Source organism: Meleagris gallopavo, chromosome 7 (genome assembly GCF_905368555.1).
Source record: "Meleagris gallopavo chromosome 7, MGAL_WU_HG_1.1, whole genome shotgun sequence".
Classification (NCBI taxonomy): domain Eukaryota; kingdom Metazoa; phylum Chordata; class Aves; order Galliformes; family Phasianidae; genus Meleagris; species Meleagris gallopavo.
The window spans coordinates 33,496,564-33,520,362 of record NC_139410.1 but is presented as its reverse complement, the minus strand read 5'-3'; the positions used below and the strand labels follow the sequence as shown (position 1 = coordinate 33,520,362).

The 23,799-nt window shown below is 38.2% G+C and overlaps 1 long non-coding RNA gene across 1 annotated transcript in view; it reads left to right on the top strand.

The window, feature by feature from the left end:
* Positions 1–23,799, top strand: part of LOC146544024 (uncharacterized) — a 249,925-nt gene that overhangs the window by 117,000 nt on the left and 109,126 nt on the right. The gene's annotated exons all lie outside the window — the stretch shown is intronic.

Sequence of the window (23,799 nt, the reverse complement as noted above, 5' to 3'; positions counted from 1 at the left end):
AAGCAAAAACTCCCTGTGCTGCTGCCTCCATGCTCCCATTTAGCGTCAGATTGTGCAGATTCCACCCGTAGGTTTGGTGCAGGACTTATCACTCAGCTTGAGATAATATTCTTTCATCTCATATCCATATGAGAAGGTGACATGATAAGATATTTGCAATCGTGTAACCGCTTTGCATGGATCAAAAGAGGAATGAAAGAAAATGACACGAGTCAGTGTCAAGTGAAGTGCTACTAGTTAAGTAAGCTTTAAATATTGAAAGGGATTTTTAATATTTCCTTTTAATCTTGAAATCTGTCACTTGGTGATTTTATATAACGTTGGAGTTGTTACTAACAACATTTTCCATGGTTTCATTCAGCCCAAATGCAAAAACCCACCCCATCTCGGTCATGGCAAATGTTGTAATTTCTACTGGCAATTTCTCATCCGCAACGCGGGCAGATTTCAGAGGGAAGGACGTGTTTTTCAGGCACTGGGATACTGTTGGGATCCTGGTGTTTGAACGCTGGCACCAGAACATAGGCCAACAGGGAGATTTTACTGTTTTTCTTGTTTTTTTTCTTAACAAGCAGTCAGACTGCGAGGGTGAATATTCCTTGAGACAAAAATAGCGTTCAAAGGAAGAATTTAGCAGCAGATATTATTTTTAAAGGAGATTGTTTCAGATGCTGTTTCCCTGACAAACTTGGTCAATAGTTTGGCAGATACTTAAGCTTTTGGATTTGCATATGCAGATAGAGGCGCTGAAGAAAAATACCAGGTGGCTGACTTCTTAGTGCTTCTGAAAAACAGAAAGTTGGTGGCAGTAGATTTGCATCTTACTTTCTGGGGAAGTTGCTCTGCAAGAGGATTGCAGAAAACAGAAGAGTAGCAGGCTTAACGTTGAATGCGAGGTATACTGGTGAAATAGATTCTCTCTTTAGTTAGGATGAGATACGTTGTTCGTGGACCTCCCTATTGGTTTGTACCTAGGTTGAAAGAAGCAGAGCTAATTGGATTAAGAAGAAAACCTAAGTAATCCAGTATATATCCAAAATAAGAAGATCAAATGACTGGAATAATATCTTATTCTTTCCACTCTTGAAACAGTGATATCACTTGAAAGGATTAAAAATTAAGTTGTTTATGTCCCTGGCTAACATGGTTTGGGACGGTTTGTAACACAGCAATACTGGGTTTGTGGCTGAAACCTGTGTTAGGCGAGAATTTGGGGATGTTTCATCTGGGACTTAGAAAAGCATGGAAAGTGCGAGATGGTTTGAATGGAAAGGATGCTGCTGGGTGCTGCAGCCATGGCTTGGAGAGGGTATGGCTGGGACCAAGCTATTTGCAAACCAGCAGCTGGAAGTGAGCAGGAGTGGCTGGAAACCTCAGTAAATGAGCAGCTAAGCCCCCTTCCAAGCCAGGATGGGTCTACTGCCTTGTTGCCCATTGCTGTGCCAACTCTGCTGTGGTGGTATGGCCAAGCATCAGGGGCTTCCCACTCTAGACTTGCATCTGTGTAGACTTGCTCTGTGTAAGCAGAGGGCATTTAGGTAAAGTTGCAGCTTAGATCGTAAAGATTAACATATAGCTGTGATGTTATATGAAATATATCAGATGAATATTGATTCTTTTTGCAAGGCTCCAGGGGGAAATTAAATTGATTTCTGACGTTTATTTTTGATAAATTGTTTTTTGGGTCCAAACAAAATATATATATTATCATAATTTTGAACTGCACAGCTCTTTATAATTTGGAAAGGGGGACTTTTGGCAAGCCTTGGTGGCTCAGCTTGTATTAAAATGTAACAATCCTCTACACTTTAATCAAAGTTGGGCCAGTGTGTGCATGGGGATGCGGTGCGTGTGGCCCTGCTGCCTCCGCTTCACCATCCTCACTCCTCCTCTCATCCATTAGTGAGTCTCTTGTACAGTGTTCCTGCATGCTGGGGGAGCCCCAAACCCAAGCCTTTGGAAAGAGAGTGGGCATGCCAACACATTGCCCAGGTGCCACTGTTTTATTAGGTGAGTGCCTCTCCTTCCCATCAGTGCTGCTCTCCCTGCCAGGCTTCGAGTGCCGCCATCCCGTCTCCTCATCCGGACGGGGCTGCCAGGAGCCACTTATTCTCCTGTCCCTTGCTGAGAGTTGAACTCCCTCCAGGTCCCTTGATTTCTCCCCTCGCTCCTCCTCCTCCTCCCTCTTCCAGCTTGATTTTTCTTTCCTTTTTTTTTTTTTTCTTTTTTTTTTTCTTTTTTTTTTTTTTTCTCTCTCCAGTCTTTGGTCTCCCGCTCTTGATGTTGTGATCATCAAGGTGGGTTGGGGTGAGATGTCAGCATTGATATGCAGAGGTATTATTTCTCCTGGTGTGTGGAGCGTAGCCAAACTCAGGACACTGAGATAATATAAAGGTTGTTTGTTCCTTAACTAAAACTGAAATTGCACTGAAAAAGCAAGAGTGCCTTCCAGGCTCACAAAAACACTGCTCCATTTTACCTTTGCCGTGAATTGCAGTCATGGCTTTTCTATGAATCTGAACCATGACATTTGCCTAAAAAATAGGATAGCCTGCCCACTGGAGTGAAATTAAAAGAAACTAGTGATAACAAGAATCATCATTAGTCACAACTGTGTAAATATGATATAATTTTATAGCGCGTGGCTGAACATTTTGCAGTGGAGCTGCAAGGAAATCAGGTATCTCTTCTTTGGACAACTCAGAGGTAGTGATAATCTGATAGGTAGTAAATAATCAGCCGGAGGAATTAATGACCCCCCACCCGTTATTAACATTACAAGAGTCCTGTGTCATTTTAGAGCAATTCAGATCGAATTCAAGGAGATTTTTTTCCCATGTTTCATGAGGCTGAGCCTGGCTTGCTGATTGAACAAAGAAAACACAGTAATAAATTATCTAGATTATACCTGGGCTCATGAGAGGCCACAGTAAGCTTCCTAGCTTGGTATTTTTTTTGACATAAATTCTAATTTATTTTGTACTTTAAAAGTTTGTTTTGGCTGGGGTTGAAATTTAATTTGTTCTTCAAAGAACCATAACAATGGAAATACAAAGAGGAAGCTTTTGTTCTCTCCCTGGGAGTTCTGAAAGGTAATAATTATGAAATGATAAGATTCTAAATGAAAATGTCATTCGCAAAGGTTGAGGTTGAAAACAGCACAGACCTGTGCAAAGCGAGAAAAGTCGCTTTTGATTCATGAACACAAATACAACCAGTGTGATTTAATTTTAAATCACCTAATGATTTATTGTCTAAATATTTTATAATTTTGAAAGGGAATTCTTCAAAGCACGGGTGTCTGTGAGAGCATAATGCGGCTTTGGAGAAACAGTGCTCTTATATTAATAATAATAATAGTAATAGTGGGAAGGTTAATAAAATATCATAAACATAGACTGAACAGTAGTTATTTGTACAGATTCTAACCTATTTAACAATACCTGGAATCAGATGTAGGAGTAAAGTTTTAAATTGTCTCTATGGTCTGTATGGTTGCAGTGATCAGCATATCAGTGGTCCTGGTGCTTCAGCTTTTCTCCTACTAAATGAGTGCATTATGCCTCCAGGCTTAAAACAAATATATTTAGCTTTTCACACTGTGTTTTCTGAGTTATCCACTGAAATTTAACCCCTTCTAGCTTGTCTGCTGTCTACCTGGCTGTTTCCTGGTTTTATTTAAGAACGTGTATGTTTCTGTAGAAGATAATTCCTTGATACTTAGAAATGTATACATGCTACCCATCATCTCCTGTACATCTTAATCAGGCAAACACGTATGCAATATATTTCAATGGAGTTTTCCCATGAATAAAGGGCTCTCCCTTTAAAAGCAGGCACATATTGTACAGTGAAAATGTTGCAGTTAGGAGAAAGCGATTATTACTTCTCAAGAGATGGATCTGATAATGTTTGTGATGAATTGAAGGGTAAATCTGCTAGAGAAGGCTGAAGTCACCAAGGGTTGCCAGAAACGTCTGGTTTAAAGAGAAGAACGTGGTGAAATTATACTTTTTTCCTCCATGCCTTCTTCTGGGGAAGCGGCTATAAAACCCATTGAACATTTCATGATTAAATAACCTTTGAGAAAACGCCAGTTATTTCATTTACTGAGCACAAAGCACAAATGAAACCTGAGCACATCTTTGCCAGTGGTAGTCCATGGCTTCCCATACTGGCTTAACCATCTCCTTTTGAGCTGTTCTTTAATCCCTTGCTCTGATTCATTTATGCACAGTTATTTTTAAGTGTTTGTGCCCTGCGTGGAGGTTCATACCAGTAACTCCTACTGTCCTGCAGTGATACTGTGTTCCCATACAGGTATTAAATATTTTCGCTTGGCAAGGTTTCCAGGGAGGGTATGTTGCTTGAGGATGTGAAGTCAGATGTGAAGGAGGAAAAGACACGGTGGTCTGCATTTCCTTGCTGACAAATCCTTCTCTCCACTGATTGCTATCTGCATCTCATTTCATTTTTTCCCTTTGAAAGAGATCAGACAATATTATCAACTCCTTTTCATTTGCTTACTTCCTCTGAAGTCAGGGGGTAGCTGGCTGCCCAGCTCTCCTCCCAGTGCTTCAGCCTTTTTTTGGCTGACACACATTTGTTTTGTCAGTTGATGTTGTGCAATCAATCAGTTGGGCCGAACAAGCGATCCTTATTCCTGAGCTGTTTGTGAGCTAAGATTTTGGGATATCTGGCTCATATTTGAAGTTTCTTATTCAGTATCCAACGTAAGATGTCCTGATAAGTGGGCAAAGAAAGCTTCAGTTTCTGTTGCTGAGCTGGCTGAATAAGGGATCTAGAGATAGATTTCCAGTGAGAACATTCTTAGTTCTCTTAGTTCTGAATTAACTACAAATCGTAAGTTAACAGAAACCACTAGTTGTTTGTGCATCAGCTTTTATTCCAAATCTTTTTCTTTCTTATACTGAAGGTTAACAAAGTTTCGCAGAAACATCATGCCTCTGTATTACTTAGGAACTGGAGTTTTAAATAAGTTGAGTTGGGGATCCTGGCTATTCACCTTAATTTTGGTTACAACTCATGGAAATGAATGAATCATAGTATCATAGAATCATAGAATCACTCAGGTTGGAAAAGAACTTAAAGATTGAGTCCATCCACGACTGTGAAAACACTTAGGAACACCTGAACTTGGTCTGCCCTTATGGTATTTTCAGGCAGTATTGAGAAAACAAACAAAAGGTAACACAGATATTGATCTGGATAAGAGCATTTATGCTTTTTGTATTCAATTTTTAGAAATACTCTAAAAGCAATTTACTAGAAGGAGATATCGTAGAAAATATTGCAGAGTGTATACTCAATAAAAGAGAGAGTTTTGTAGAAGTTGTATCAGATACCCACTTTTTAAAGGTTTTCCAGTGCAACCTCATTACTGGAAAACTCTGCACTATGACAGTGTCCTATGTCTGTTTTGAAAAATTTATTGGATTTACAGTGAACTGACCACAAATGACCACTGATATGAAGTACAAACACAGAAGACAGAAAGGTTAGAATTCGCATTTCATTTTCCTTTCTCTTTCAAATTTTTAAGCTACTTTAATCACAGTTATTAGCTCACGGATCATCAGTCTCTCTCTTTTCACCCATAAAGAGGACAATCTCTCTTGAGCACAGGTCAACAAGTAGGCAATGGTTCACCCTTCTTTTGCACATTAGAACAGGCACGTTAAAAGTCTTCTGCTGGTTAAAATGGTGGAGTCTATACTGGTGGATCTTACTGTTATTCCCAGTTTGAATTTAAAAATAAGAAGCAGCACAGCTTCTCCTACTCCACGTGCTTTAGATCTTTTTTGCATCAGTTGTCAGGTCAACAGCCATTCAGCTCATCAAAGCAAAGTGTTGTGCAACATATGCACAAATTCTGGTACAGCCATTTCCTTCTAAAATGAAAGCTAGTGGCAGATTTATGAATGCACAATTCTCTTGCAATTTGAAGAGTGTAGCTTAGGAGATAGCTCTGCAAGACTTTTCTCTGTGCTAGGATGTTGGTCTCCCAGGAAAATAGCCATCATGATCATTTATACCCAAAAGAAGATTTTTAGTGGGGACAGAAATTTTTGCATGAGTTTTTCTTTTATTTCATGGAAGAAGAGAAAATCTACTAACCCTCTAGGTGAATAGGAGAATTTCTCATTGACATCACTGCATTTTACAGGAGATTATAGAAGTGGAAGTTTTTATGTGGGCTGTAGGAAATACTGCTCTGAGGAAAAGAGCAACTTCGCGTTCAGATGCAGTCATGTTAACTCATAAGTATCTGACACATTTAAATAATGCAATAAATCTATTTCTACATGTGAAGAGTAAATAAATACTAGGGAAAAAGTCTTTACAAGAGAAGATGCTAAAGCAGACATATAGGTATTATATTTTTACACTGGTTTTAAAACCAGCCCAAGGCATTCTCCCACACTTTTTTTTCAACATTATCTCCACCTGTAATAATAAAACATGTCTTCCAATTACTGTGCTTTCTATTATCTCATGTCTGTATCTAATTTATTTGCTATCCGGGCTTACTTTTCCTGTGTTAAAGGGCTCTTTCTTTTTTTTTGGAAATGCAATCCAAGGTTTGATTTAGTAGGTGGAAATCACTTAGCCCCCCAAAATGTTATTTTCTTGCTGGAAAGAGAAAAGAAAAATTATAGAGCTGTTTAAAACAGGATGTGTACCAAACTAGAAAACGAGACTTCATTTAAAAGATGTGTTTTAAAATTCATATACATGGTAAGACAGAATTGCTACTTCAGAAATATGCAATTGTAAAAGCCCAAAGAGTAGAATAAGTTTTAATGACCTTCAAAGTGAAATAGTCCCACTACGATTTCTGAAATATTAATGTATGCAGATTGCAAAGTAACTTATAATTTTAGTGTGTATGTTCTCAAATTTAATGGGACATGTGCTCCAAGTTAAACTCATGTATATATATATGTGTGTGTGTATATATATATATTTATAAGAGCTGGATAATAATTTGCACATATAAGAATATAAATTTGTCAAAATGGACATATCTGTTTTTTATACCAGTGTTGTACGTTGTTCTTGTATATGTCCTTTATAGAGCAAAAAGAAAAGACTCGTAACTACCAGGAGCTCAAAGGTTTCTATATGTTTCTTTGGTCAAAAGCTCACTTGTAGGCTCTTTTTAAAAGCTCTATGGCGTTACAGCCAGATGTAATATTCATGGCTTTACGTCCATGTCAACAGGAGTCTTTCCATTGTTTTCCATGGATATTGGAGCAGGCCCTTATTATTCTTCTAAGGCTCAGTTTCCTTTGTTGTGATCCAAAAGTATGTGATTATCAGGACAGAGGAGATAGTGTATGTGAGTGAGTGATTTATGCTTTGCTTGTTTCTGTTGCCTACAGAACATGGATTTGTTACAAGATGAACTCTGATTTCAGGAAATTACCCACATTGTCAGCAAATTTGCTTGTCCTTCTTTAGCATTATGAACAGCCCACTTTTCATGTTTTTAGAAATATTTTAATGCTGGACTTTGATATATTATTACCACATGGTCATATCACAATAAACTTTCCACTGCACACACACAGACTCGAAGATTCTTAAAAAAATAGTATCAAAGGAGCAATACCCTTGGGTCCCCGCGGAGATCCAAAGGAAAAGCTCTCCCTAGAGCTGGCTCAGTTTTACTTTTCCCATAGATAATTACAGTACACAGGAGTCAGAGGTTCCAGTCTCAAATTTACTCTTAAAAATGAGGAATTTGGGGAAAAGCAACATACAGAGGGCTTAGGCAGAGAGGTAAATATTCAAAGGAGGAAGTGCCAAACTGCAAAAAAAAAAAAAAAAAAAAAAAAGTAAGGCAAATTATGTCATAAAAACTCAAAAGCATCTGTGTGCTTTATCTAAAAGCAACATTAACTGACATCACAGAGAATTTCATATAGTAGACACTTAAGTCCCTGATTTGTTTCATCAAAGGACAAATACACATGAGAGAAGCAGCATTTAGGGTCTATTGTACTTTATGGGTTAGTTTTAATTACCTGAAAGGAAATGGACCTGTCCTTGAGAAGGAGGAGTCTATCATTTCCATTGGCAAAAGCAACAGAGGTTTACCTGTGAGTTCAGTCTAAGCAGGCAGGAGTAGAAGGTGGTCTGAGAACAGAAGAGTTAGTCATGATACAAATAAAATAGCTGTGTGTGTAATTTCTGTACTTTTTTTTTTTTTTTTTTTTTTTCTTGCAGAATATTGAATCTCTGAGTTGATTTGGATCAATGCTGAGAACAGAGTTGTGTTTGGAGCTAAGGGCTTTGTTTTCTGCTATTAACTGCAGGAAAGATGCACGTTCTCATGAACTTAACTTTCTTTTCTAGCCAATCAAGGTATCAGCTCAAGAATCTAAAAGCAAACAAACAAATGAAGAAAAAAACCCAATATGTTGTATCGAGCTTGAAATTCCTCTCTTTGAGACTAGTGAATGAGGAACCCTGTGGGGCTGGTAGGAGAGGTTATCTTTGGAGATGTTCCAAACCCAGTTTGCGGGAGGCCTTGAGTGACCACCTCGGAGTTGGCCCTTCTTAGAGCAGAGCTTGGGCCACTTGCCTCCAAAGATGTCTCCCAGGCTTAATTTTTCTTTGATTCCATGAGGAAATGAGCTGTGCGAAACATAGGTATTTGTACCTGAAGTTTGTGTTGATCATTCCAAGCGTTTACTGACTTCAAGCAAGTATTGACAAAAATATTAGACAGAATATGACTCATATCTTCACTTTTGAAATGTGACATAAGGTGAACTTTTCAGCAATTGTAAATTAACCCAATAGAAGCACATTGCTTTAAAGCTTTTGCTTTCTAATGGCTGTTTATAAATACCAGAAAATACTGGAGTGCAGCAGAGAATCACTGAGGCAAAAGAAATTAACATAGTATGTTGATTGTTGCAATCAAAGAGGATCTCACTATCTCCCATAACCTGCAATCTCCGAGTTTACTTCTGAGGAGGAGTTTACCTAGAATCCTTCTTGCCATGTTTTTCTTCCATGTAACTTCCCATGCCTTTAGCGTTTCCACTCAGCAGAAACCAAGGGACCAACCATTCTGGCAGTTACTATCTCCCCGTAACTCTAAAGCCTTATCCACCACATCTCTCCATCTCATGTGTAATGGGGATAAACTTAAATCAACTCATTGCATTAATTCTTCTAGGCCAGATTTGCATATTTTTCCGTTCCTTTGGTGTTGTGAAGCAAATTTGCTTTGTTACAATCACGCAGGTCTCTCATCTTTCTGTGTTCCTTTATTATGAGATAGAGTAATGATTTTGAAATGTCACAAAAAAAGCTGCTTGAAGTCCAAAGACAACTGACATCACTGTTACAGTTCTAGACTGTAGCATGTGAGCAGACTTTGTTTATCAACACCCAACCACATTCTTGCTAATTGCTATCACTTACAAATGCAATTGGACAACTCATTCAGGTAACATTTCTTGAGAAGTTCGGGATATTTTAGTTCCAACTTGTAAGTAGAAGCCTCCTCCTCCTCGTGGTTTCTTTGTACTCCTGGTTCTGTTGCTTGCCAGCAAAACTGATGTGGCCAAGCTGGAAAGGAGAGCACTGACTAGGGCTGTGGAGCAGGGGAAGGCTCAGGGGATTTGACCACATCATTTTATCTGATTCAACCCAGCTCAAGAACCCCATTAAGTTAGAACTTGTACCCAGCATTAACAGGAGCATTATTACTCTGTCTTCTTCTCAGGAGCCAGCTTCTGCTTTCTGCAAGCAAGGGCAACTTAGGCAGAGGCTTTAGAACCTTTTCTTAACAATTCCCCCTTTGAATCTTCATTGCGGGTTTGGTAGCCTCCCTTTAGTTGTGCTGAACTGCCTTTGCCATATACTTGCTACTTAAAAGATCTAAACCTTTCAGTGTGATGCCAGTGCTGTTGATCCTGCTGCATGGATTAGCTGGTTAAAAGTGCATTCTTGGCTGTGCAGGTTGGTGTATCGTATCCATTTCTTCAACGTTAGAAACACCACCCATTGACAGCAGGCCTCATCAACAAGTACAGTCAGAAAATGGCCAGGAATGTCAAATATTTATCCCTTTTAAAAAATTTAATATGTTCTCCTGGGGCCTGATTACAGAATTTTTTAATGCTTACAAATTTCTTTAGTGCAACAGTACTAGTTTGTTTCCAAGGAAACAAATGTACTTATACTACACTGCACACATTCTTAATCATTAAATTCTATAATCTCCCTGGCTCGTTCTTTCTTTTTCTCTCTCTCTCTTCCCCTTTCTCTTTGAATGGGCAACTTCTAAATTTATTGGCCTTTTTTTTTTTTTTTTTTTTTCCCCCCCCCCAATGGTGTCCCCAGATACAATTTAACTGCAGGTAAATTTTCAGATATCTTCTCACCAAAGGATTGTCTCAAATTACTGAAAAAAAAAAAAAAAAAATCCCTAATTGTCAAGAGCTTTTATGAAATCATTTTAATCAAGATAAATATGTATTCTTCATTTTTCTGCTATTTAATGTGCAAATTCATTTTTCTGAAGCAGATCTTCAGCGTGGTTAGATGTGCAATGTCTGGCTACAAGTGATATTTAGAAATCAGTCTGAAATGTGTATGTATTTTTTAATTCACGATCTGCAGATTATGTATGTTTACACAACAAAGTTTCTGTGAAGGAAAATATATGCAAACCTATAAAGTATATTACAGATATTCGTATTTACATATAAGGCATCGACTTTGAATTTTTCATTCAAAATATACTAAATATTAACTGAGAACTAATAGGAGCTCACTGGAGGGACGACACATTTTTAAAGTGACATTTTAGCATTCAAACCATTCATATTCTTCAATGTGAATGTAATTTTTATCTAAATGATTTCGGAGGAAAATTGATTCATTTGACTATAGTGCTCCTAAGATCAGTGGGAAGCTCATCATCTTAATATTGAATCTGTAAATCCTTTCCACTAGGGATGATTAACAGCTTTGTCAAGTGTTTATTTTACTTTAAGAAGAATATGTAATTTCCTGGCATAACTCAGACAGATTTCAGTCTATTTCTTCTTTTGCATGTCACATTCATGCTGTAGGTTAGCATGATCTAGCCTACCTCTATTAGACTTCTATTTTGAGCAGCAAAAGGATCGCCTAATAAGTTTTCATAGTTTAATGAGCGTACATCAGATTGCCCTATGATTCATTTATAGTTGATAAATAAAAAACCCTCAGCAGTCCTGATAAGAAGTAATAACGGGGAATTACTTCCAGATGGCACTTTTGCTATACTACACGTGTGGTCTCAGCTACCCATGGGATATAAACCTTGTATTAGCACAGCGACGTGCTGCTCACATGACTGCTGGCTGGGAAGCAGTGGTGAACCCTTCCCAGTGGCAGGATGAGGACGGGCAGGAGGGTTCTGTGGAAGACTTTAGCTGTGCAGTGACATTTGCATGCTCAGATTCCAGGGGCAGGCATAAACAAAAAGCTAATGCGAGACAATGCCCTATCCACAGCCCTATTGTTGCAGTTTAATTAAGATGCCTTGGTTGGCCGAGCTGATCGTTTGCAGATTCTTCATCATATACTGTGTTAGGCAGTAAAAGGTTATTGGAATGTACACTTCCCCTCCGAAAAAAAAGAGGGAAAAAGAGATATGCATTTAGACTTAGATAATTTCCCATCCCTGACAAGTTAAGATACAAGCTCTAATATCATTTTTGGGATTCACTTGCAAACTTTTCCCCCTTTAGCAGCTCATATGACACGTACATCTCTGTTTTGGCCACAACTTCAATGCTGACTAAGGTACTATATAACAAAGAGAGTGAGAAATTGTATATAAAGGGATTCCTAAAAAGCTTTCCAAATCTGAATTATTCCGTTTTGTAGGAGATAGGGGGAAAATCATGTCCCTGTGTTCCTCTACTCTGGTGAAATCTCAGCTTTTTGCAGGAGTGAGGTGGGAAACATTTTGACTTCAGAATGGTCAGTAATGAGCTGTGTAGGGTTTGCAGACCAGCAGAGCACCAGGCTTCAGGGGGAATGAAAAAAGAAAAGTTTGCTCAAATCCATGGGTTGCTCTTCCAAGATGAGATTAATTACAGCCAAAACCGAAGGCGAATGCTTCTGCTTTAAAAATAAATATTGTGAGCGTGATTGCCTTCAGAATGGGACTGACATAAATCTATTCCGTTTCTGAAATGGTATCATCAAGTTTTGTTTGGTTTTCGTGTTTTTGCAGCAAGTGCTGCGTGCTCTTTTCTCTCCAATTTCCTGGTCAAAGTCTAAAATAGAAATTGCAGATTAGAAAATCCTTTGAGAATGGGGTTCAGCAAGTGAAACTGTTTGAAGGTAAGTTTCATACTAGTTTGACTGAATTTAATGAGCCATTGTTAGGAACCAAGCAAGCAAGTATTCTAGTGAGGCAGGAGGTATACACAAGCTGTCTTTTTAAGAAAGCATTGTAAATCTGATAACAAAGAGAGCCTGAATTTCTCCTTGAATTACCATGTTGACAAAAAAAGTATACTGCATGCCCTGCTAGCAAACGAGATACGTTTTGCTAGTAAAGAAAATTAGACCTTAAATTTAACTCTATCAATCCTAATGTCTAGGGCAAGGGAAAAGCCAGAGTCATGCTGAAACACAAGCTGTTGCACCAGCGCGGAGCGAAGCACAGGCTGTGTGTGAGCCCTTGTTCTGAAACAGAACATTTTGTGCAACTTTGCTGTACGATTAACGAATGTGTTTTAACAGGAACTAAAGAGCAGGAGGGGAAGGAAAACGTGTAGCAAGCTGTGTCGTTAACCAGTAGGGATTAAACAATTTGCGTTGTTACCTAGGAGGCATCAAGGTGTAAAGGTCTCGTGTTTGGCGGGGCTGTGCTCGCTAACCTTGGGCTGCCTGCTCCAAACGTGTCTCTTTTCTTCAGCCTGAAAAGGCTTTTTTAATATTTAAAATTATTAGTTTATAGTATCCGTGTAATTTCTTCAGCCATAGGGCTTTAATTTCTTTGATGTGCATCTCTGTTCCAGCTGGTACTCCTACCACTCCTGCTGTCTCTTAGCCCTAAGTAAGGTTTCTCTCTTTGTTAGAGCTGGTGCCACTGATTTGTCTCTTGCTCTGAGAAGGGCTTTTATCCATTTTAAAAGTGATGCTGCTGAGACGACTTTCCTTTGCCCCGAGAAGAAGATTTTTTATTCATATTTGTGCGTTTTCATTTTTGGGTGATTTTATTTTTTTCCTCTTTTACAAAGAAGTATCCTTATGGAGATATGAACTTCTCTCAGGTTGTCTCTGGGTTCCCTTCATTTGGGGGAAACAGCAGATCTCTCCCTTGCTGAAGAGCGTAGCAGCCCAAGGGGGCACATGCAGTGTTACCCTAAATAGGGGTGGGAGGGTAGAATGGAGAATTTTCTCATGCAGAATGTTTTGTCAGAGAAGACCATTCTCCTACAATTATTCCAACTGTGTTTCCTTCATACATGTACTTGAGCCAACAGTTTCCTTGTGAATCTGGCTCATTATTTGTTATTTGAAATAAATGTGTCGAGTTTGTGTGTTAGGGCTTCCTAGACTTGCCTTCTTAGACCATTCTTCTCTGTGTCCCCTTTTAATGGCTATCATCTATTCTATGCTCAGTGCTTTACCATTTTCTTTTAATTGTGTGGATAGTGAAAGGCACCTTCCGAATTCATCTGGTCTAGGCTGGTGACTTGGGCTGTTGGATCCCATCAGAAATATTTAATTTATGTAGCATTTTCCACATAGACGCATCCCAAAGCACTTTGTGTTAAATGTAATTAAAAAATAAAATAAAAATTAGAAAATAAAAACACCCTGAACATTAACAAAATACAATAGCATTATATTTAAAGGATCCTGTAGATAGAAGATAACTTCGAAAGATGGAAACCTTCTTAGCGTGGAGTGCTGGATAAGAGACTGGACACTGAGGAGAAGGGTTTCACAAGATCATGTAATGTCTGCTGTAATTCAGGGTCTGTTGCATTAAACATGTTTATTTATTGTTAAAAACTAGCAAGACATTCCATCAAAGGCCAAATTAACTTGTAACTTGGTATAACTGAAGGCCCTGCTGCCATCTATTCTGTCTACGTGCTGAGAAAATGTTTGGCTTTTTAACAGTTTTCTTCTTTGGAGTCAGTCAGAATTATGAACTATCTGGAATATCTTATATTGCCCGCAGACTAGACAAAGTGCTGTCACACAGGCCAGCAAATAAAGCTTTACACTAATCAAATGCTCTGCTGAATAAAATATGAACAAGTTATTTTGCATAATAAATAGCAAGTGAAAATATAAATTGAACAGTAGTGCTAATAAATAAATGAGATCATCTAAAGCCAGTTTTCAAAAACAAAAGTTTCTGCCTCCATCCGTTAAGTACATATGCATGTGTGTATGGGAGGGATGAAAGGGTGGCAGCATCTGAATTTTCTTTGGTGCCTCTGTGGTGTCTCTCTCACTTTGCATCATTGGGAGTTGTGCTGGAGGAACAAGCTACAAGAATTTTCGACAATGACTTTTTTCTTTCTTTCTTCACGTTTTGCTGCAAATGGATTGGGGTGGGATTTTTGTTTTGTTTCTTTTCAATTATTGCTGTTTTTATTTTTTCAACTAAGAGTGAATCCCTATGATCTCTACTACCTTTATAGCATGAAGAAGGTGGGTGGCTTTTCAGCACTGTTAGTACAAAACAAACCAGAAAAGAAACCCTTAATACTCCTTGCAAAGCCAAAAGCTTGCATTCGGCTTCTACTTTCCCCAAACAAACTATATCCTCGTGTGTAGATGCTGAGAGTCTGTCCTGTGCATCTGCATAGAAGCAAATGAAGAGAATGTTGGGTGGGTGGCTGCCTGGTGTCAGTATTTTGGGCATGTTTCCAATAGGGTGTTTTCAACCAATTCCAGCATTTGTTTCAAAGTTTACATCTCCTATCGTTCCTATCAAAAGTAGGTGAAGATATTTATGTGGCTCAGTGGGAAACAGGACTTTAAATTCTGATTACAGGTCTGTGGAGCATAGCGGCTTTCCAGCACCCTGGTTGTAAACACCAGTTGGAACGAACACAAACAAGGGTTCATATTTTCAAAAAGAGGTTTGGGGAAGTCATGCGTCACCTATCACCACTGGCTACCACCAAAACAGCAACAAAAATCTGAAGATGTTGGCAAATTTTCAGCTACCTCATTTCATCTTCCTCTTTTTGTTTCCAGTTATGGGAAAGTGTCTTCTGATTTTTTGGAAGAGAGTCAGAAATCTTCTTCGTCTCTTCTCTTAGCTCACTGTTCCTCCTCTGAGACTATGGTGAAGGAGAGACTGGGACCAGGCAGAGGTCTTCGCTTGGGGTGTGCCAGATAGGGCAGCCCACAGCTTGCCCTCATGCCAGTGAAGCTCTCACCAGGTTAATGATGCTATCTCCAAAGACAGAGACAGTAGAGAGTGAAGGAAATCTCAATCTGTTCCCAAGTTTCTCCTCATAAACAATCTGTCTGTTGACACCCACAAGACATATAAACCCATAATACAAGGATTATCTTTTATTCCTTCTTTTTATTCTTCCACGTAAAGCCAGGCAATGTTCAAGACGTTTTACCATTCTGTATTGATTAATTTATGCTTATGTTATTCTTATTTACTTTTTTTTCCCTAAACCTATAACTAGTGCTTTTAATTAAAGCTTTAAATTTTCTCCTTTGATCGTAACCACCACCTCTCCCTCTTCTTAGTACTCATTTCTTCCGTGTCTTCAATGGGTACTCATTCTTTCCGCGTCCTACATCTCCCACCTGACATCTTCTACTTTTTCCAGTCCATCCCAATGCAACATTTGAGGAATTGTTGATGTCTTTCGTTCTGTCTTAAGTAATGCATCTGTTCCTCAGGGGGACACACTTCCCATCCAGCAGTTATCGTTGTGGATATCGATAGATAATTTAGCATCCACATCCCCCAAGTGTTTGAATTTCTGTTTAGAATCCATGCTTTGCACTACCAATCAGATCTGTGTCTATTCATATTGCAGATAAGTACTACTGAAAGCACAGTAGTACAGTGACTACTGCTTAATTCTTGGTTTTCTGAGAAATCATTTGATGAAACAACACTCTGGGCCTGCGCTCTTGGAGCATTACCTAGACAGATGTTCCAGGTTTTCCCAAAGCTTCATGAACTTTTCATTTATATATAACTTAAACCTTGAAAATTTACAACAGGGACAAATAGGTCGAAACGAATGAAAATTAAGAACCTCTGCTCACAGCAACCATTTTCTGAAGTTGAGGATTCTTCTTTTGTAAACTGATAGCTGTAAATGAACACACTAATAAAAGATATTACCTATTTGTAGGTAACTCGTTACGAGGAAACAAGGTCTGTATTTGTCATATCAGCTATTCTCAATTAACACTCAGGCAAGTATTTTTTTCTCAACCTCTACGTGTGCTAAACAAGAATAACAAATCCTATTAAATGAATGGATGCCTACTGAGGATGCTTTTGCAGAAGCCTTCTTGGCTTACCTATTCGTGTTGGGTGTTGGGTGGCACCACATTTTGTTAAAGAACTGTGAAGCGTTTCCTAAGATGTTACATATTGTTTTTTTTTAAGACAGTAAGCTTTACTAAATCTTCTTGGCTTTGCATAGGTGATAACAGAAAAGCAGAATAATGAGATAAAACCTTTCTTTCTTTCTTTTTTTTTTTTTTAATTGAAGAACAAATTATTTCATAGTTTCTCATTAGTTATTCTCATGGATTGTAATGACAAGGTGCCAACTTTCACACTTTAAACAGGTTAATTAATCGGGTAGTAATGAAATTGGGTGATACCTGCATGTTGGTGTGCCACAGCTCCTAATAATGTGCTCAAATGTCTGCAAACCTTGAAAGGATGTTTTCAAATTCAGCTCTTCTCAGCACTGCATAAATAAATGCATATTTCCCAATAGGCAGACTATTTTTAAAGTCATACTTTACCATTAGTAAGTTTTAAGATCATAAAGGGGTACCAGAAAAGCTGGAAGACCTCACAATTGGTATATTTATTTTCTTTCTAGCCACTGGCCGTATGTTTTAAATATTTGTAATGTTATTTCTTTCCCCCCATCAAATATATAAACAAAAAATCTTAAAAATCCTGATCTTGGATAAAATCAGTGCAGGAATCTATGCAAGTTGAAGAAATATTAATAATATAGCAGAAGGAAGTAAAAACGTTTGGGGAGGGGGGCAAAAAGAAGGGAGAAAAAAAGAAGTTTCAGGCTTCTTAAGAACCAATATATATATCAGTACGAAATGTATAATTTGGGAAATATCTTAATAATATTCTAAGGAATCCCATAGAAGGAAACTTAGCTTATATCCAGCTGTACTGGGAAGTATAAAAAGTAATAAATGGTTGTATTTAATAAATTATTCCATAAATTTTGTGGGTTTTTTTTTTTGTTTGTTTGTTTTTTGGTATTGTGATATGCCCATGGAGCTATTCTGATTTCTAGGGATCTTTTTATTATTTTTAAATATTTTCTGGCTGGCTTATGCAAACAAGCGTTGGGCTTATTCACGCAGTGATCATTTCTGCTAGTCATTGTTTATCATACACAATTTGTCATCAAAATCACATGGGTATTGTATTCATTCCTTAACAGGATACTTGACTGTTTTTGAATGGAGAATAGCTCAGATGGAAAGTGAGGGAAGAATAACAAATACAGTCTTTCCTCTTATGAATTTTTTAGCAAATAAACAGTTGGACCAAATTTCAAAGGTCTTGCAAATATTTGTATGAATGAAGCAATAAAGCAGTCAGGGCTCATCTGAACACTTGCAGAGAGCAAACAACAGCACCCTACAGAAAACAGCAGAACATATTTCCAAAATGTATTTGTAGAAGTTGTTTTCAATGAGTATTTTGGATTGGTTGACCACAGAGGTCCCAGTATTTACTCACACTAAGCAGACTACTGAACTTGAAAAACTTCCTTGCAAATAAGTTTGAATACAAACAAAATTGGTGTTTCGCTTTTTTTTTTTTCCTAATTAATCCTTTTTTTTTTTTTTTTTTTTTTTTTTTTCCCCCCCTAACAGTATTCAGATTAATTTCTGGGACACTTTTTGTGTCTTAGGTGTAGAAGATTTGTGCAAAATTCTATTGACTGATGAGAAACTCTTCTATGGAAAACACCAGTAACTTTTCTCGCTTGCTCCACTGCACTCTTCTGATAGCTTTTTGATCCTTATTTCACTTTGTTTTGGGGAGGATCTCCAGTTTGCTTGTTTTCAACCATTGGGACCATCTGTTGGGAAAGATTTTCTTTTCTGGGATAGAACGCGGTGCAGTTGGAACTGTGGGGTACTCAGCAAGTGACTGAAAAATGCAGTGAGTAAATGGAAGCTTATTCTAAACAAGAAAAAAAAAAAAAGAGAAAAAAATAAGATCTCAGGACTAGGTGGTCTAAAAAGATTAAACTTCTCTCCGCAACGGTATGCAGAATAATGACTCAACAACCAATGCATCTCGGCCCTGCGTCTCCCACTCTTTATTTTACACATTACAATTGCAAGGCATGATCTTCATTCATGAGTTATTGTGGGTGACAGGCCATAATCCTCATTCATGATCAGCTATAGTCAAAAAAAAAAAAAAAAAAAAGACACAAAACAAAAGCCCTTCATGCTACTTAGACAGAACATGGCATTATGCAGAGTTTTCCTCATCTTAAGAGCAATACAGAGATGTTAGAAATGCTGCAGCACAGATGCTTTTAACGCATTTGTTTAAAAAGATGCAGCTTCCCTAAGTTGTTGTTCTGGGGAAGAGAAAAAGCAGGGTAGAATTGCAAACGTGTATATCATTACTGCAACTGCATTCCATTTATTTTCCTTTGCAAAATAAATTACATAAATGGGGTTTGTATTGTAGGCTATTCTTCATTCAGAGATTGGGATAATTAGGTTTCAAATACGGTGATGTTTTAAAACACATTTAATTTAGTAAAATTGGTAAGGAAGCTACTGCAATTAAAAATAAAGGACAAAAGTTTCTTTTGCCTTCTTGGGTAATTTGGGATGAATTTAGACTATGGCATTAGAAGTACAAAAGGTAACTAAAAATGCCATTAAATGAAATGTTCCAAGTCCAAGCAATTTCCTTCTTAACAGAAAGTAAAACGCAAACAGAGATTACTAAAACCCTGCTGTGTTTAATTTAAGTGTATGTAAGCCTTTTACTCACAGTTATTTTGTCTGGAGATAATCATGTAGATCCTCAGTGGTCAGAGCTGTGAAGCGTGTGTTGTCAAAAGTTGCTCACTCTTTGATTCCCTCTTGCTTCTGTCAGCCATGGTTCACATCATGCAAGCTCAGCTCATTCATCTTCCGACAGGGTGGGATTCTCCCATTTCTGTCTCCATCAATTTGTTCCTGTCGCCTCTGGATTGCTTGCAGAAATACTGAAAGAAGTGTGTGAGTTGTGTGTAAATTATTATTATTATTTATACGGCTAGCAGTAACGGACTGTAGGCATGAAGCATATTATCCCTTGCAGCAACAAGCAGTGGTTTGTTTTCAAACTAAAGGGAGAATTCAGCATCTATCGTAGACTCATTATTCTACAGAAATGAAAGAGTTGAAGATGCATTAGATACAGAGCCATATGGTGACAAAGGCTGTGTTCTGGAGAGGTTTGATATAGGTATCTGAGGAGCAATTACATGCAGCAAAAATGAGGGGCTAGTACCTGCACTGCCATCCTCTCTAGGGCAAGGAAGTCAGTGGGGAGATTGCTGGCAAAAAGGGGTGCTGTGTTGGAATTTGTTTTGTTGCAGATGTATTTTGCATTGGTGCTTTATATCAGTACCTTGAATCAGGTTGAAAAGCACTCCAAGAGAAGTGAGGGGTTTTTGTTACCTAATGCTGGAAATTTCTTGATTGTTAACAATATGTTATGATGCAGACACTGTTTAGACAGTCACTACTGTTTCCTTAGGGAATAGAAATTGCATTTATTGAGAGGCAATGGAAGTAGAGTGGATGCAGAATGGTTTGCATTTGCCAGTAGTGGGATGTTGAATAATTACAGGGATGAACGAAAAGCTGTGATAGAGCAAAGGCTGATGTGCTTCTCCACCAACAAAGGCAGAATTGCTGTACCCAGAGGTCAGGATTCAGACAAAGCCAACTGAAACCAGGAGATTTCACAGCACACAGTGTCCTGTGCCCTCGGGGAGCACCCCAGACCCATCAGCTGCTTGTGGCTTGCCCTGTCATTGTAACTTACTTTGCCCTTCATTTTCAGAGCATTTCAGCATTTCCCCTCCTGCAGCTGTCCATGGGTTTTGCTGCTAAATACAAAAAATGACATCAGTTTTGGAGCTGAGCTCCTCTAAGACTGGAATGAAAAGAGAGCACCAAGTGGTGGTCAAGCAGGTGGTTTTCCAACACGTTTGCATTTCATGTAATAAAGCCTCATTCCTTTACTCACACAAAGCACTTTGTACATTCCTGTAATCATCATCAAGGGAGTGAAACACAAATTACTCATCTGAATAATACCTTATAGCAGCAGATGAAGTCTATTGAAAGTGAGCCTTCCTGTATATATACTTATTTCCATTCCTGTATGTGATGTGCTAGATATTTTGCAGACTGAAAAGGAAGAACTTTTCAGTGTCTCACCAAGTCATGTTTTGCAGAGGGATGGGGAGATGGTGCAGGGATGCAATATGCCTTATCCTGGCACAGCTAAAACTGTAGGCCAGTTGCTTTTGTGATATGTTGTGGTGGTGTCAGCGTGCAACATGCAATGACGTGAGCGCAGTCAGTTTTGTAGGCTACGTATTGTTTAAGCTGTCCCTTCATGTAGAGGGCATGTTTTTATTATTATTATTATTATTATTATTATTATTATTATTATCATGTTGAACACGAGGATGCTCTGATAGTAAAAAGATTTTCTCATCTTCTTTTATTCCCTGTTGTACTTGGCATGTGAAGTAGCTCTGACACATCCAGTTCTTTTAAGGTGAGAGTAACCAGAGACTGATGGCGATTCCCTCTGTTCAAGAGGGCCAGGAGTCCTGCTCTTACTCTTCCGTAATGCGCTCTGGGAAATTCACTGCAGATAAAAAATTAAAAAAATGAAAAATGGAATTGGTGTACAAATGAAAACAAGGTCTATATCAGATTAAGTGGGTATAATGCATTCCTAAATCATAGGATCGTAGAATGTCTTGCATTGGAAGAGACCTTAAGGATCAGAAGTTTCAACCCCCCTGCCATACCAATGCCCTTTTTTTTCCTACAAGTTTTTTTTTTTTTTTTTTTTTTTTCATATTTTATTATATTTTTTTAGCTTGTCTTTGATGGACCAGGACTTTCCTAGCTGTACCTAATCCTGTTTCCACCAATTTCTTGGTGTTTCAGATAGGAGACTTTTCTCAGCGACAGTAATTTGTCCTGTAGTAATGCAAGTAACATCAAAACTGAGCAGAAACACAGTTTCTGTAGTTCCCTGGCATGAGAAGGCACCAGACATATGCAATAGCTGCTTGTTAACTAAGGAGCATCAGAATTCCACGTGAAATCTGTTGAGGAACTCTCATGTCTTAATACCACTGATGTCCTATAGGAAGATGGTTTTATCTGTTGTCCAGAATGCTTTGTAGAAAATCCTATTGACATAATGACTGCGAGCAAGTGCTGCTTTGTTTTTTTTTATGTGTGTGTGTGTGTGTGTGTGTGTGTGCAAGGGGAAGGACAGGCAAGTAAAATAGTTTCATTCTTTCGTGAATCATTACGTGGTTATGAACAGGAAAGATTTTGGTACCTGTACTGGTATATTGCCATGATAATTTTTGCAGGGAAGACTTTCGGTGTGTGTCAATGAAAGGAATGCATTGCTAACCAATTAAAAAGAGATGATAAATGCTTTTGAAGTATACAGAATATTGGCCAACCTTTTAATATTAAACAGACTAGCAAGGTGGGAGATATGATTTTATATGGTGCAAACTTTACACTATTATTTTTGTCTGTCCGTCATGGTCATCTGAGCCCTGTTTCTACATTTTTATGATGTATTTTATTTTTGTAGAGATTTGACAGGAAAGCTAGTATCTGAATTCAATTATCTGCTAGAGAATGCAAGCCACTTGCATGTTTCAGGAAGATTTTGGATTGCTATCAAGATATGTCCTAACCATAAACTACTGGGTTGCTGAAAAACTAAACTTGGAGGAGAGTTAAAGCTTAAGGTTAGGAAATGATCACAAGTACAAGTGACTACCTTTAATCATAGCCTAGCTTGCCAGGAAGAATTTCCTTGGTAGAATGTCTTTTCTGTACAGAACTACAGAAGATTATAGGCTCTTTTACTTAAGAAAAGTCTTGTTGTTGTTTCCCAACATAAAAATGTTATTATCTACCTGAGAAGTACTGTCTGCGTGAAAATACAAATGCTGTACTACAGAAATATTGCTTTTCATTAGATCACATATCATTACGCATGCTAGACTTATTTGTGTTAGCCTAAAAAAAAAAAAGAAAAAGAAAAACAACACTGTATATTTCTGGAAATGAGGTTTTATGGAATGATATGAATTATGGTTATGTGCAGACGCTGGGAAGAAAACTTTCTGAGAAACTGAAAACAAAGTTTCAATATTTGAAGTTTGCAAAAAGCACCAGTCTGGAATTATAACAATCCTTTCCCTGCTTCCCCAGTCATTCCCCCTCAGTCTCCACTTGGCATTTGGAAGATCCTTGTGATGAAGGAAGTCATAGCGATGGCTTCCCTGGACATGCCAGGAAGTCTAGCAGATGTCATGTGAAGAACTTGTTCCTCTTTAATTAAAGTGGGGATTGGAGTCAGCTCTGGATGCTTTGCAAGCTACCTTTGCTCTTTATCAGAAACAAATGTCTCCCCCTCATCACAGACACCTCAGACCCAGGATAGCTGAGCTGCTAAATATCCTTAGAATTAGGTGAGTTTATGTCCAATTCTGCTCCTTCCCAGATATTACCTGTCAAAATATTCTTTGCCAATCCTCAATTATCACTTTGCTCAAATTGTCGTTTTCTGAATCAGAGAATTGCTTGGATCCCTATTGAATAGCTGGTTCAGTTGCTCATTATGAACAATTTTCTGATAAATGCTTCTTATGTTTAGGAAGCAGCCCTGATTCCTGTGAATGCTTTAGTCATTTTTAGACACTTTACCAGCATTAGCTGTAGGTGTTCGTATATTTTTCATTTTGACAGTTTCCTATTCACCCTTGATTCTTCATGCTTGCTATAGGTCTCCTAAGGCACATGATATCTCCCCATATCTTCTTGATTAGATTGTTGAAGCTTTTTTTTTTTTTTTTTTTTTTTGAAGAGGGTAATAATTAATAGTGCTTAGTGAATAATCAAATGAAAAGGCAATTAATGAATAATGCACACCCTATGCGGATGTTCAGACATCGATCATCTGTTCGTTTTGTGCAGTCTTCTGAGTTGACATGCATTTTCATTCATAAACTTGTGGTCACACGTGGATGCTGGGTTTGGATGTTGCTTGCCTGAATGGCAGAAGAGCAAAATCAGCCTATTTCTTCGCACACGTGCACACAATTTGGTCATTTCATTGTTCCAGCTTTTCTTGCTAGGCTTTTGTGACTCAGTTTTTCTGTCCTCATCATCACCTCTGGAAGCTTGGAGTAAAGAATTGCGTTTTACAGTGTGTTGTGCAGCCACTGGCTA